At 55.8% G+C, this 12,094-nt stretch overlaps 1 protein-coding gene across 2 annotated transcripts in view; it reads left to right on the forward strand.

Annotated features, from left to right (window-relative positions):
• TNS1 (tensin 1) overlaps positions 1-12,094 on the forward strand; it is a 190,978-nt gene that overhangs the window by 53,028 nt on the left and 125,856 nt on the right. The gene's annotated exons all lie outside the window — the stretch shown is intronic.

A 12,094-nucleotide genomic window follows, 5' to 3' on the forward strand; every position in this document is an offset into this window, starting at 1 on the left:
TCCCCACCGCTCTCTCCTGCCCTGACCCTCGGTCATGCCTGCCACCCCTTGCCAAGCCCAAGCCCCCATACAGAGCTAACCTCAGTGTCTGTCCCCTACCCTCAGTTCAGGACCAGGGCCAGGACTGCCTCTCCAGATGTTTTTAGGTTGGGCACTGTCTTAGAAGAGGAAACTGGGAGGGTGGTGACCGAGAAGCCCGCTGTGCTCCCGAGCTGGGCTCCCTGCAGGGAGGTGGGATGGGGTTAGGGGACGGGATGGGTGCTGGGGAGGGGAGGAGCTGGCTTGGGGAGGGCAGAACAGGCGGTCGTGGAGTGAGGCTTAGAGGGGCAGCTGGAGGCGAGGGTTCTAGAGCCTTTGGGGACAGGGGCTTCTCTTCTGGGAGCCCCAGCGTTCCTTCCATGTGGTAGAGCCAGCCAGGGGTTTGGGAGGGTGTGGGGGGAGTACCCTTTTTCCTCGAGTCTCTGCTGGGCCCCTTCCTGCCGCTGCCTGGGTCGGGTGGGGACCACTGTGGCTCAGACTTGGCCTTAAGTTGCTCCCACCCCTGCCAGCTGGCGGCTACTCCAGTCTCCCCCACCCTCGCTCTCCCCCGGGACCTCAAAGCTTGCTAAGGCTAAGGCACCCTCTGCCCTGACCCCTCTGGCCTAGGAGAGTAGGAGGGAGGACCTGGACCTGGCTCTGGAGTGGGGAGCTGGCTGGGACAGCTCTCAATGGGATCAGTGCTGGGGTCGCAGCGTGGGGTTGGCCTTGACTCTGCTGCCCGCAGAGGGCAGGGAGTGGAGACAGTGGGCCAGGGCCTAGGAGGGTCTCTCAGCCGGTCTAATAGGACTGGGAGCCAGAACTTTGAGCTGAGAATTCTTGGGTGGCGGAGGAGGCAACCTGGGAACCTCTGCTTCCAAATCCTTGGCCTTGAACCCTTCTGGCTCTCCTTCCTGATCCCTCATCCCATGCTTCATCCTTCACTTCCCTCAAAGCCCCAGTTCAGAATCTCCCATGGGGGCTGCGGTGTCCAGAACTGTAAACACAGGGAGCTGGTGGCCAGGTTGGAGGGGGGCCGGGGTGGGGTGCAGAGGAGTTCAGAGAGGAGGTTACCCTTTGGTGACCATCTTCTCATTGCTGATGGACCGTGGCTGAAGCTTTGGAGCTTGGGAACTCTCAGTGCCCTGTTTCTACTGAAGTAAGAGTAGGAGGCAAAGGGGCCGAATGGATTTTAGTTTGGTGAAGGAAGCTCAGCTCGGTGTAACGAAGGGCTTCCTAACAAGCCTGGCGGGTCAGCAGGAGAAACGGCTGCCTTGTAAGGTGGTGAGCTTCCCGTCTGGGGGCGGGGAGTTCAGACAGAACCAGACAGCAGCTTGGAAGGATTCCTGAGTTGGGATGTGGTTAGAAGGGATGACCTTGAAGGTCTCTTGGGATGCTGAGGTCCTGGGATTCTTAGAGTCGGGGAATTCTCTGACACCCGGATCAGGGAGCAGGAAGGCAGTGGCCTCTGGCCTGGGGTGTGGGCACAGGCAGGACCTCTCAGGGTCCTTTTGTGCCCTGCCAATGTTCCGGGAACAGAGAGCCTGACGCTCTGCCCTCACACCCATAGCTCACTGCCCCACCAGGTCTGCTTCCTGCCAGGATTTTGAGTTTCTTCCGATTCCTCTTGTCCCACTGCTTGCCTTGCCTGGCTGGTTAACCCCACAAGGGCTGGAGCAGACCTGTGGGCCCAGGGCACGGTGTAGGATGGAGGGGAGCCCTGCTCCCCTGCAGTTAGAGCCCACATCCCGCCCTGAGGTGCTAACTGGGGGCAGTAGGCAAGGAGGGGGGTGTGCACTGAAGGTGGGCAGCTTGAGCCCCTGTCCAGTTTGCCCCCCAAAAGGGGCCTCCCCAGCCTGCCTGGAAATGGTAGGCAGCGGAGCCAAGATCTGAGATGGGAAAAACACAGGGGCTGCACTTCTCTGAGACTTGGTTTCCGAATTTGTAAAATAATACAGGGTAGTCGGGGCAGCTAGAGGTGGTTTGTGTAACTAACTGCTGGGGGTGCCAGCCAAGGGCGTAGTTCTAGTGCCTCTCTGGAGTGTGGGAGGAGCCGGCCACCTGCTCCCCGCCACTGGCCTCTCCAGACCTGTTTTCCAAGGTTGGGGTGGGGGGGCTTGAGGGCAGAGAGGAGAGGCAGGGTAGGGGTGGGGTTCAAGGTTTCTGAGCATCAAACCCTGGGAGACTTGAGTTTCCCTTGATGGAGCGTCAAGGTGGGCTTCTGGGGTGGGCTCTGGACCCACACTGGATGTCCCAGCCTGCCTCTCTCTGCAGCCCCTCCTCTCTGGATGCCCTGGGAGCCCTTTTCTCCTTAGTGGAGAGAGCGAAGGAGTAGGGTCCTGGTCTCAGCTGAGGATGAAGTCCCTTCTGATGTCTAACTTCAGTACCTTGGGACCAGATGAAGCTGCTCAGTTAGGATGCTTCTTCCTCTGGTCTGACGGGGACCCAGTGGGAGGGGCAGGAAGGTGAGATGCTGAGTGTGCCCTTGACCCTGGAGAAGTCAGGGTCGGAGCTGGGGTGGCCGGCAAAGGGTTTCAGGTGCAGCTACTCCAGCTTCTTGGCTTATTTCTGGGGCCTTGAGTCTCTTTCACCCCAGAAAGGGAAACCGAGGCCCAGTTGAGGGATATGTATCGAAGGGGGGCAGAGGAAAGCTCTCCCAGTTACTCGACTCTGAAAAAAAGCGAATCAGAAATGGGTTGGTGCTGCGGGAGGGAGGGAGGGATCTGGGGAGGCTGGAGGGACTTTTGTCCCCAGCACCGTCCGCCCATGGCCCCGGTCTTGGCTTCCAAAGCTATTAGGCGTGCAGAGGTGTGGGCACCAGCAAGCTGGAACGAGGGTGGTGGCGGGGGGCAGGGCTGCCAGTCCTGTGGGCCCCGCCACCCCCCCCTCGGGTGCCCCCTCTATTATGCATGGTCACATGCAGCCCTCCCCTCCTTCCTTCTCGCCAATCACCTGAAACGCTTTCCCATGGTGGGGGGTGGGGCCGCAGAAGGTGCAGCTGGGTCCCTGGACTGCCTCTAGCCAGCTTGGTGACCTTGGCCATCTTCCTACTTGTCCACACCTCGGTTTCCTCAGGGAGGGTGGTCGGTGTCTTTGGGGTGGGGAGTGGTAGGTGGGCCCAAGGCCGTCCCTGGCGCTGCCAGTCCTAGTCCGTCCTCCAGGGTTCGTCTGGGCTCTCTAATCCCTGCCTTTTTAGGGCTGCAATCCTGTAGCTCAGGCCTGGGTGTTCCAGGAAGCAGAGAGGGACTGGCCCAGAAGGGCTGTGTCCTGGGGAGCTGATGGGGCATGAGGGGCTACAGGAGGGCCCGAGTGGAATCCTGTCTTTCTGCCATTATGGGGCGAGGGTCCCAGGCCTAGGTCAGGGCCCCCAGGAGCCTTCCTAGGCCTTCTCCAGCAGAGAATATGGGACCCCTCAGTTTTCCTAGCCCTTGCAAGCTTCCTAGGTGCTCACCTGTCTTCAAGATGGATTACAAGCCCCTTGAGGGCATGCCTGTGCCACTTGCCTCCCTGGTGATCCTTGCTGTGCCTGGCACAGTGCTGCTTAGCGCGAGTCAACTGACTAAGGAGGGGCAGACGGGAGAGAGTTTTAGACAGTTTAAAAATTTTTAAAAAAATTTTATCCTTTAATGCAATTTTTAAAGGTTACGTTCCATGTACAGTTATTACAAAATATTGACTAGATTCCCTGTGTTGTACAGTACATCCTTGTAGCCTAACAGTTTGTACAACCAATAGTTTGTACCTTCCACTCCCCTACGCTTATATCCCCCCACCCCTGCCCTGCCACTGGTAACCACTAGTTTGTTCTCTCTCTCTGTGAGTCTGCTTTTTTTGTTATATTCACTAGTTTGTTGTATTTTTTTAGATTCCACATATAAGTGATATACAGTATTTGTCTTTCCCTGTCTGACTTATTTCACCTAGCATAATGCCCTTGACAGTTTTAATAATAATTTCTGCCTCATAGTGTGGTTGTGGGGATCAGATGAGTTAGTTCACTGAAAACACTTTGAACAGTGCCTGGCACATAGTAAGTGCTCAATAAATGTTAGCAATTATTATTATTGCTATTATTATAATTATTACTGGTGGTGGTGGTGGGGGTGGTGGTGGTGTCCTTCCAGGAGCCCAACTCTGGGTTGGCCCTTTTCTCTTTTGCTGTGGTTGTTCCACCCCTAAGATAGGGAGGCTTATGGGACCAGAGAGTGGAGGAGATGTTGGCATCATTTTCCCCCAAAGGGTCCTAGCATCAGAGCCCAGAGAAAAGACGTCCTCCCCCCCTCCAACTCTGTCTCTCTCTGTGACTGGGGGCTGGTGGGGAGATAAGGGGACCTCTCGAGGCCTTCTCTGCCCAGGGAAGGGAGCTGTGTTTATGGAGAACTCTGAGAAAGCTGCCATCACAGTAGACAAGATGCATTATTATAAACCAGCCCAGGCTCCCCTTCTTGGATCCCATCCATTCCTTGATGAGAGTCACTGAATCAGAGACTGCCAGGCCCAGCAAAGATGTGGCCTGGCCTCCAGGCAGGCCACTCTTGACCTCTGGGCAAGCTACTCTTGACCATGGACTATACCCATAGGGGTAGCAACTATATTTGAAAGTGAGATTCCCCCAATAATGCTGCAAGTTGCTGTGTCTTATACCCTCTAGGTCTCTCTGAAGTCTAACCTGCATCCCTCTTTTAAATTTCTTTTAACTTTTGGCTGTGTTGGGTCTTCGTTGTTGCGTGCGGGCTTTCTCTAGTTGCGGCGAGCGGGGGCTACTCTTCGCTGCGGTGCACGGGCTTCTCATTGTGGTGGTTTCTGTTGTTGAGGAGCACAGGCTCTAGGCGCGTGGGCTTCAGTAGCTGTAGTTCGTAGGCTCAGTAGTTGTGGCTCGTTGGCTGCAGAGCGCAGGCTCAGTAGTTGTGGCGCACGGGCTTCGTTGCTCCGCGGCATGTGGGATCTTCCCGGACCAGGGCTCGAACCCGTGTGCCCTGCATTGGCAGGTGGATTCTTAACCACTGCGCCACCAGGGAAGTCCTAACCTGCATCCCTCTTGCTGCAACTTTAGTTTAGTCCCTTATTGGTAGGAGGTGGGGGAGAACCATGCCCAGCCTTTCCTGCATGCCTCAGAGTTGGGAGCTTTGACCCCGTGGTGGCAGGGGCAGGCTCTTGGCCACACTCCCTCACCATCTGAGGCCTCTGCTTTCTGGTGCCCCTGATGTTCCTCGTTAGTAGGGGTCAGCCCTCAAGGCCTGCCAAGCTACACCCTCCACCTAGCCCTGGTTCCCACCCAGGAAGGCTGAGGTTGCTCCGGGTTGGGGGTGTGAGCTCCATTTCCGGACCCCTGGTCCGCCCAATTGCAACTGTAAAAGGCATTAAGCTTTTTTTTTTTGGAGAAAGAATGGTCTTGGGCTGATGGTGATGACAGCTGCAAAGGGTTCCTGAGCTCAGCCCGACCCTATCTCGCTTCCCTTCCTCAGCCCCTGCTCACCTCTGCCCCATTGCTAGGCCATTGCCCATCTAGAGGAGGGGCTTACCTTTGACCCTTGACCTTGACCAGACCTGAGTAGTCAACTGGTCTCTGACAACCCTTTATGCGGAGCAGCCTGTGGGTTCAGCATGGGGCTTGTTGCTAAGGGGGCGTTGCCCAGGGGCAGACAGAGGGCTTCAGGGGATGCATAAGGGAGGGTTTCTGCCCTGGGGTCCCTGTGGCCTAGGGCAGTGGGAGAGCAGGGCTCCTGCTCTGTCCCTGGACTCTGGACCAATCCCTTCCCTTGCTGGGCCTGCTGTCCTCACCTGTAGGATGGAGGGCTGGAGAGACGCTGGGCTGGAAGAATCTGCGAGTCCATTTCCCTGCCGGGGCCTCCCCCGGTCCCAGGCTGTGAACTTCACCTTGCACTGACCTTGCTTCCCTCCCCACCCCGCCCCCCCACCTCTGGCAATCACTGGCAGGAAGTCCTGCTGATTAGGGCCCTAATCACCAGCTGAGACTCCCAGAAACGACGAGCTGGTAGAGCAGAGAGGGGCCACCAGGCCAGGAAGGGGGAAGCACGGGGAGTTGCCCCCACCCAGGGTGACATGGGCTGGGGTGTTGGCTGTGACTAGGGGGCACTAGATGCCTGCTTGGGATTGGGGGTCAGCTCCTTGGGCTGGGGCCGTGCCCGGACACCCACTGTCAGGGCCGTGTGGCAGTGGCTGAGTGCAGCTGGGCACACTTAAAAGCCTTTTTGGGCATCTACCCTCTACCACGCAAGGTGCCAGGGGTATATGTGGGGCTGGGAAGGCCAAGGAGACATGGTCTAGTAGGAAACAAAGGGGAGTAGACAGAGGGTTTCTGCAACATGCAGTGGGGGCATCAAGCAGGAAGGAGTGCACACGAGCTGGTGGAATGGAGAAGACTTTGGAGAAGAGGTGCCATTTGAGATGGGTTTTGAAGGTTGAGAAGGAGTTCGGCAGGAAGGAGCAGGGACAAAGGCTTCTTCAGGCACAGGGGAAGGCACGCACAAAGGCGCAGTGGCACGCATGTAATGATGGATAAAATAATGGCTCCAGGCCTGTGTCAGAGTCGGCCAGGCTTAGGTGTCCCTCCCACCTCTGCTGCTTACTAGCTGTATGACCTTGGGCTGAGCCTCAGTGTCTGCATCTGTAAAATGGGGTTAATATGCAATCTTACAGAGTTCTGGTGGGATGAAATGAGATTGTACTTGTCAAGTGCCTACTTGTGAAGCTCAGTGTCTGCCACAGGCCAAGCCCACAGAAAGTGGTTTGTATGGGAAAGGCTGGCTTTGTGGGAGCCTGGAGGTGTTGCTTGGGGTCCGGCTGCGGGGGATTTTCTGGGAGAGGGAAACAGCAGAGGGCCTTCACGTAGAAGAAACACAAAGAGGGTTTTATTTAGGAAGGTGATTTGGGTAGCTGTGAAGGCTGTCCTGAGCCAGGGAGACCGGGGACAGGCCACAAGTCCAATCTCCTGGAGTCCCTGGGCTGGGGAACCCTCTCCTGAGTCCCTTCGTGCCTCTGGGCTTCCTTACCCCGTGCTGTCCTCCTCTCCTGGATCAGGAGGTTGGAGATGCACTGAGATCTCCTTCCTGGAAGATCTTTCAGGACAGAAGAGAGCCCCCCTCGGCAAGGCTTCACACATGAAGGGATGGATGACTGCAGCAGGCGGGAGTGAGGGTAGACCGCGGGCAGCTCCCATTTCTAAGGAATCAAGGGACTCCTTCGGGGGGCTGTCCTTCAGCACCTGCCCGGCACCCAGTAGGTGCTTACTATTTGTTGAATGAATGCATGCACAAGGGTGTCCCCTGGTCAGTGCGGAGGCGGGGGGTGCCGAGCCTGACTGTAAGTGGTCTGGTTAGTGCCTGGACAGGGGCTGCCCGTCCGTAGCCAAGAGGAATGTTGAGTGTTGCAGAGGCCAGGTGCTCAGCAACCGCATGGATGAGGGAGCGGAGATTTCAGGAGCTTTAACTTCCCGGAGTGAGGTCCCATCACAAGGGCAGTGTGGCACGGGGGGTCACGATCACAGACTCTGCAGCCACGCTGTCTGGGTTTGAATCCTGACCCCACCTCTCGCAGGCTGTGTGACTGCCGGCAACTTACCTAACCTGCCGGTGCTTGAGTTTATTCCGCTGTAAAATGTGGGAACCAGAAAGAGCCGTGTCTTCTGGACATACCGCATGACCTTTGGTTATTATTACTGCTATGGTTATTATCCTTGTGGATGCAGAGGGAGAGAGCCGGGCAGGGGCTTCTTGGCAGGGATGAGAGCGGCTGCGCAGAGCGGGCTGGGAGAGCGCTAGCGATAGGGGGGGGCTTTGAAGAGTCCTCGGGGCCTCATGAGCTGCCTCCTCGGACACCACACATGGTGCTGCCTCTGCTGTGGCCAGCTGAGCCGAGCTGAGCGTGGGAGCGGAGGCAGCAGCCAGGCCTGGATTCCAGGCTGGAGCCCTGGGAGACAGGGGCGAGCCAGGGCGAGGGGTGGGGGAGGAGAGGTGAGCAGAGAGGAGGCCAGGACTCTCCCTAGTCCCCAGCTGGGACCCCAGGAATTCCTTCCATCATCTCTTGCCAGAGGGCCTGGCCTTTTAGCTTCAGAAGGCCTGTGGTCCATCTCCCTGCTTCCTGGGCAGACTGTTTCTGATGCCCCTTCAGTGTTAGAAAGTGATTACTCTATACTAACCATCATCTGGCTGCAACTCCTTTCTTCCCCCTTCAGCTCGCCTTCAGCTCTGCCACCGCCCGTGTTGTGGAATGAGAGCTGCTTTGCAGCACGGGAGAGTGAGGGTAGACCTCAGTGCTCTTCCCTGACTTGGGGCAGGGGGAGGGGATTAGCTGGAGGGACTGGTGGCAGGGGGGTCGGGTGGCCTGTTTCTAGTCCCCCTTTGGCACTGAGTGACGTTGGGAAAAGCACTTCCCCTCTCTGGGCTTCAGTTTCCTCGTTTGTGAGATGAGAAGGTGGAGTTAGGAGAGTTCTTGCGTTCTAATCAGTGATGGAGTTCTGCAAGTCCATGGATCTTTCTGAACAGAGAGGCTCTTGCTCTTGGGGCTCTTGGAAGAGTTGTCCACCATGGACGTGGGGGCCCTGGAGCGTCTTTACGCATCTACTGGGAAGCCTGCTGAGACGCTGAGGAGGTCCCTTCCAGCCCTGGGACTGGAAGATTCTTTGCTCGGTGACCTCTCCTCCAGCTCCATTTCTTAGAACAGAGCGGAGGGCAACAGCTGTCAGAGTTGAATGGGCCAGAGTTTCTGGGTCTCTGTCCCAGTGACTCAGGTGGGGATGTGCTGGCAGGATTTGAGCTGCTGAAGTGAGGGAGGGAACTGGGCAGATCTGCCAGCTCCCCCTTGGCCACGCTTAGGGGACGGAGTGGGAGTAAGTGATGTGCTGAGCAGTGGACGTGCAGAGAGGAGTGAGTAACAGTTGTGAGTAATGGCTCAGTGTCTCTGCCGGGCAGGTGGCTCTTAGACTGTACAGAGCTGTCTGGGGCTCCGGAAATGCTCCCTGGAGGCCAAGCCACTGAGTCATGGCGGCAGCCTGAGCTTTGCTGCCACTGCCCTCCTTAGGAGTTGGGAGTCCAGCCCCAGCCCCTCCCGCCATCTGTACCTCCACCCCCCCTCAGCCCCATAGCTGCCCTGTTTTGTCCTCTAAGCACCCTAGTGACTTGGATTGCCTGAAGGAGTATAGATTTTGTATTCTGACTGTCCTGGGTTTGAGTCCCAGCTCAACTGCTCATAACCGAGTGGTCTTGGGCAACTTACTTTTCTTGTTGAGTTTCAGTGGCCTCATCTGGGAAAAGGGAGTATTGCCTGTTGTGCATATTGTTGAACGGGTTAAATGTGGTACTATGTCTGAAGTACACAGTACACGGTAGGTATTCAAATAAAATGGTTGTCCCACAAACCCTAAACTCTGTTTTGCTTCTCACCACCTCCACCTCTAAAATTCCTGCTTCTGTGCCTTTATCCCATCATTTTCAGGATGCTTATCCTCCAATTAGATCTGCCCCATCGTTTGTGCACATGCCATCCTGTTTCTGCCACCTCCTACCCAGCTTCCGTCTGTGTGCCTTACCCCCTCACCTGCTCTAGCAGAAGGATGGGCAAGGCTCAGGTGGCCCGGGCGAGTCCCAGGGGAATTTGTCACTTGTCCGGCTGCAGTGGGTGGTCAGGCTCCTGTGGGCACCTCACATCCCCCACCTCTGCTGGTTCATGCTCTCCCCTCTCCACTGTCTGCCCACATGGGTCATTTCCCCCTCTGGCATTCTGAAATCAGCTGAGCTCAGGGCCATGCAGACTGCCCCTGCTAGTAGGTGTGCTGGCCGTGCTGCTGTGTTCCCGTCTGTGCGGCTCTGCTTGGGGCGGGGCGGGGAGGGAGCGCCAGGGAGTGACTTTGCATCTGCACCTGGCAGTGGTCCTGTGGTGTGTGTGTGCGCGCGCACACGCTCTGTGTGTGCCTCGGGGCGTCTGAGCTGTGTGTGTGCCGTGTCTCTGGGTCACTGGGCCTCTATCTGATGTGAGCTCTCTCTCCTGTCCAGTTAAAATCTGCCTGTTTTCCCAGCCAGATAAAGCCAGGTCTTCTGTTGCCTCTCCCTCCACCCCCTCTTCCCTCCAGACCTGGTTTCGGATGTGTGCATCTTGGAGGGCCTCCCGGGGAACAAGGAAACGTTGCAGAGGGGTGGATATGCGTCAGATGGAGCTGAACAATGCCGGTGACAGCCAGGCCTCCGCTGGCCTTCAGTGCTGGCCTGGCTTCAAGTCTCTGCGGCTGGCTAATTGGGAGCGAGAGGGGGCTTCCTGCGACTCAGCTACAGATGGATTTAAAGGAGCTCCATGGAGCTGGGCTTGGCCTGCCCTGCCCTGGGGACCTCCTGCTCCTGGGGCTCCTGGTGCAGTCCATCAGAACAGATGGGGTTCCAGAACACCAGCCCTTGACAGGCGCTAATCGTGCGGAACAGTCACAGTAACTCCTCCTGTCGCTGCCATCTGTGGCCCAGGAGTTTTCTACATGAGTGAATTTTCAGATAATTGAAGCTTAGGCCACCTAAGAGTCGAAAGCTCCAAAGAAAAGAAGGTGAATTGCTTTGATGGGAATCTTTTGCATTGTATTATACTGCTCCGAGCTCTGACTTAAGGCAGACAGGACCTTCCTCTCATTCTGTTATTGTTCCTCAGTTTTTTCCTCTGTAAAGTGGGCATATGAATAGAACCTACCTCACAGCGTTCAAGTGAGGATTGCATGAGTTGAGACACATCAAATGCACACAGTATGCCCCGTACAGTTTGAGACCCTGTAAATGAAGGCGCTGAGGCATGGAGAGGTGCAAGAACTGCATCCGGCTCAGATAGAAGGGAGCTGACGTTTCCCAAGCATGTGCTGTGTTCCAGACATTTTTACTCATGTCATCTCAGTCAACTTTATTTTGTCCTCCCAACCACTCTGCAAAGTAGGTCTCATTATCCCCAGTTTACAGATGAGGAAACTGAGACTCGGGGAGGTTCAATAAGGTCTCAATAGCCGGTCTATGGCAAATGGGTATTTGAGCCCAGGCCTAACCTAGTCCAGGGCTTTTCTAATCCTATCTCTTGTCTTTTGGTTGGAAACTCATGATCCCTCAGTGTGTTCAGGAATTTGGAAATGAGGGTCCACAAGCAGAAGGTGTTATGATCTATCAGAATTGAACCCGCTCCCAGTTACCATGTTTGGGTTAGGTTCAGAGCGGTTTGGAGTCCGGTGATGAGACAAAATGACCTTTAGGGGTCTAGGGAACTCAAGAGCACACATGGACTTTGAGAATACAGAAGTTTTCTCCTGTTTGCTTTTCTTTTGGCAAGCCTTAAATCTTTAAAAAAGGAGGTAGGTAGGCATCAGGAAGGCCTTCCTGATAGCATCGGCATAGGGCAGTGATGCAGGCAGCATAGGGAGCTGAAGAACCAAAAAAACTTTAGGGAATTTCTTCAAATCCAAGGTGTCTTCTTCCCGCCCCCCCCCCATTTTAATATTTCTGAACTTGGGATGCATCTTACGGTTGAAGTGTACAATACATTTCGGGTAGCATTTCCTCCTCAAAAGTTCTTGTCCAGTTGATGGTGCCCCAGACAATCAATGGTATCTTTGAGATTAGGAAACAGAGCCGTGAACACCTGTGGTTTGCAAGGCCTCTTGCAGATGTGGAAGGGAGAGAGAGCTGCAGGCCATTGCCCTGCCCTGAGAGCTGACTGTGGCCAGGTTTAAGAAAGCAAGAGGAACCTCTGATGTCTGTGTGAGTTTGAGGGTGGCCCCTAGCCCTGGAATTCTCAGTCTGGGACCTCGCTCAGCCCGTCTTCTCCTCCACCCCCCTGCCCCAGCCTCCTCCACCAGGGCCCCTGGTGTGCTCCTTGGCAGTCCCAGAACCCTCTGGCTTCTTGGGTTTCCCCCTTGCTCTTAAATTTGTTTCCCATGCATCCTTCCTGCCTTACTGTTTTAGCACAGCTTAGGGTCAAAGGCTTTTTTCCCTTAAAGTTTTCATCTAAGGTCAGAAACCCTCATGGGGAGTGAGAGGATGGGGCAGTCTCCCTCTGGGTGTAATTTCTGGAAAAACAGATGGACTTGAATCCCAGTGAAGTC

Source organism: Delphinus delphis, chromosome 7 (assembly GCF_949987515.2).
Source record: "Delphinus delphis chromosome 7, mDelDel1.2, whole genome shotgun sequence".
Lineage (NCBI taxonomy): Eukaryota > Metazoa > Chordata > Mammalia > Artiodactyla > Delphinidae > Delphinus > Delphinus delphis.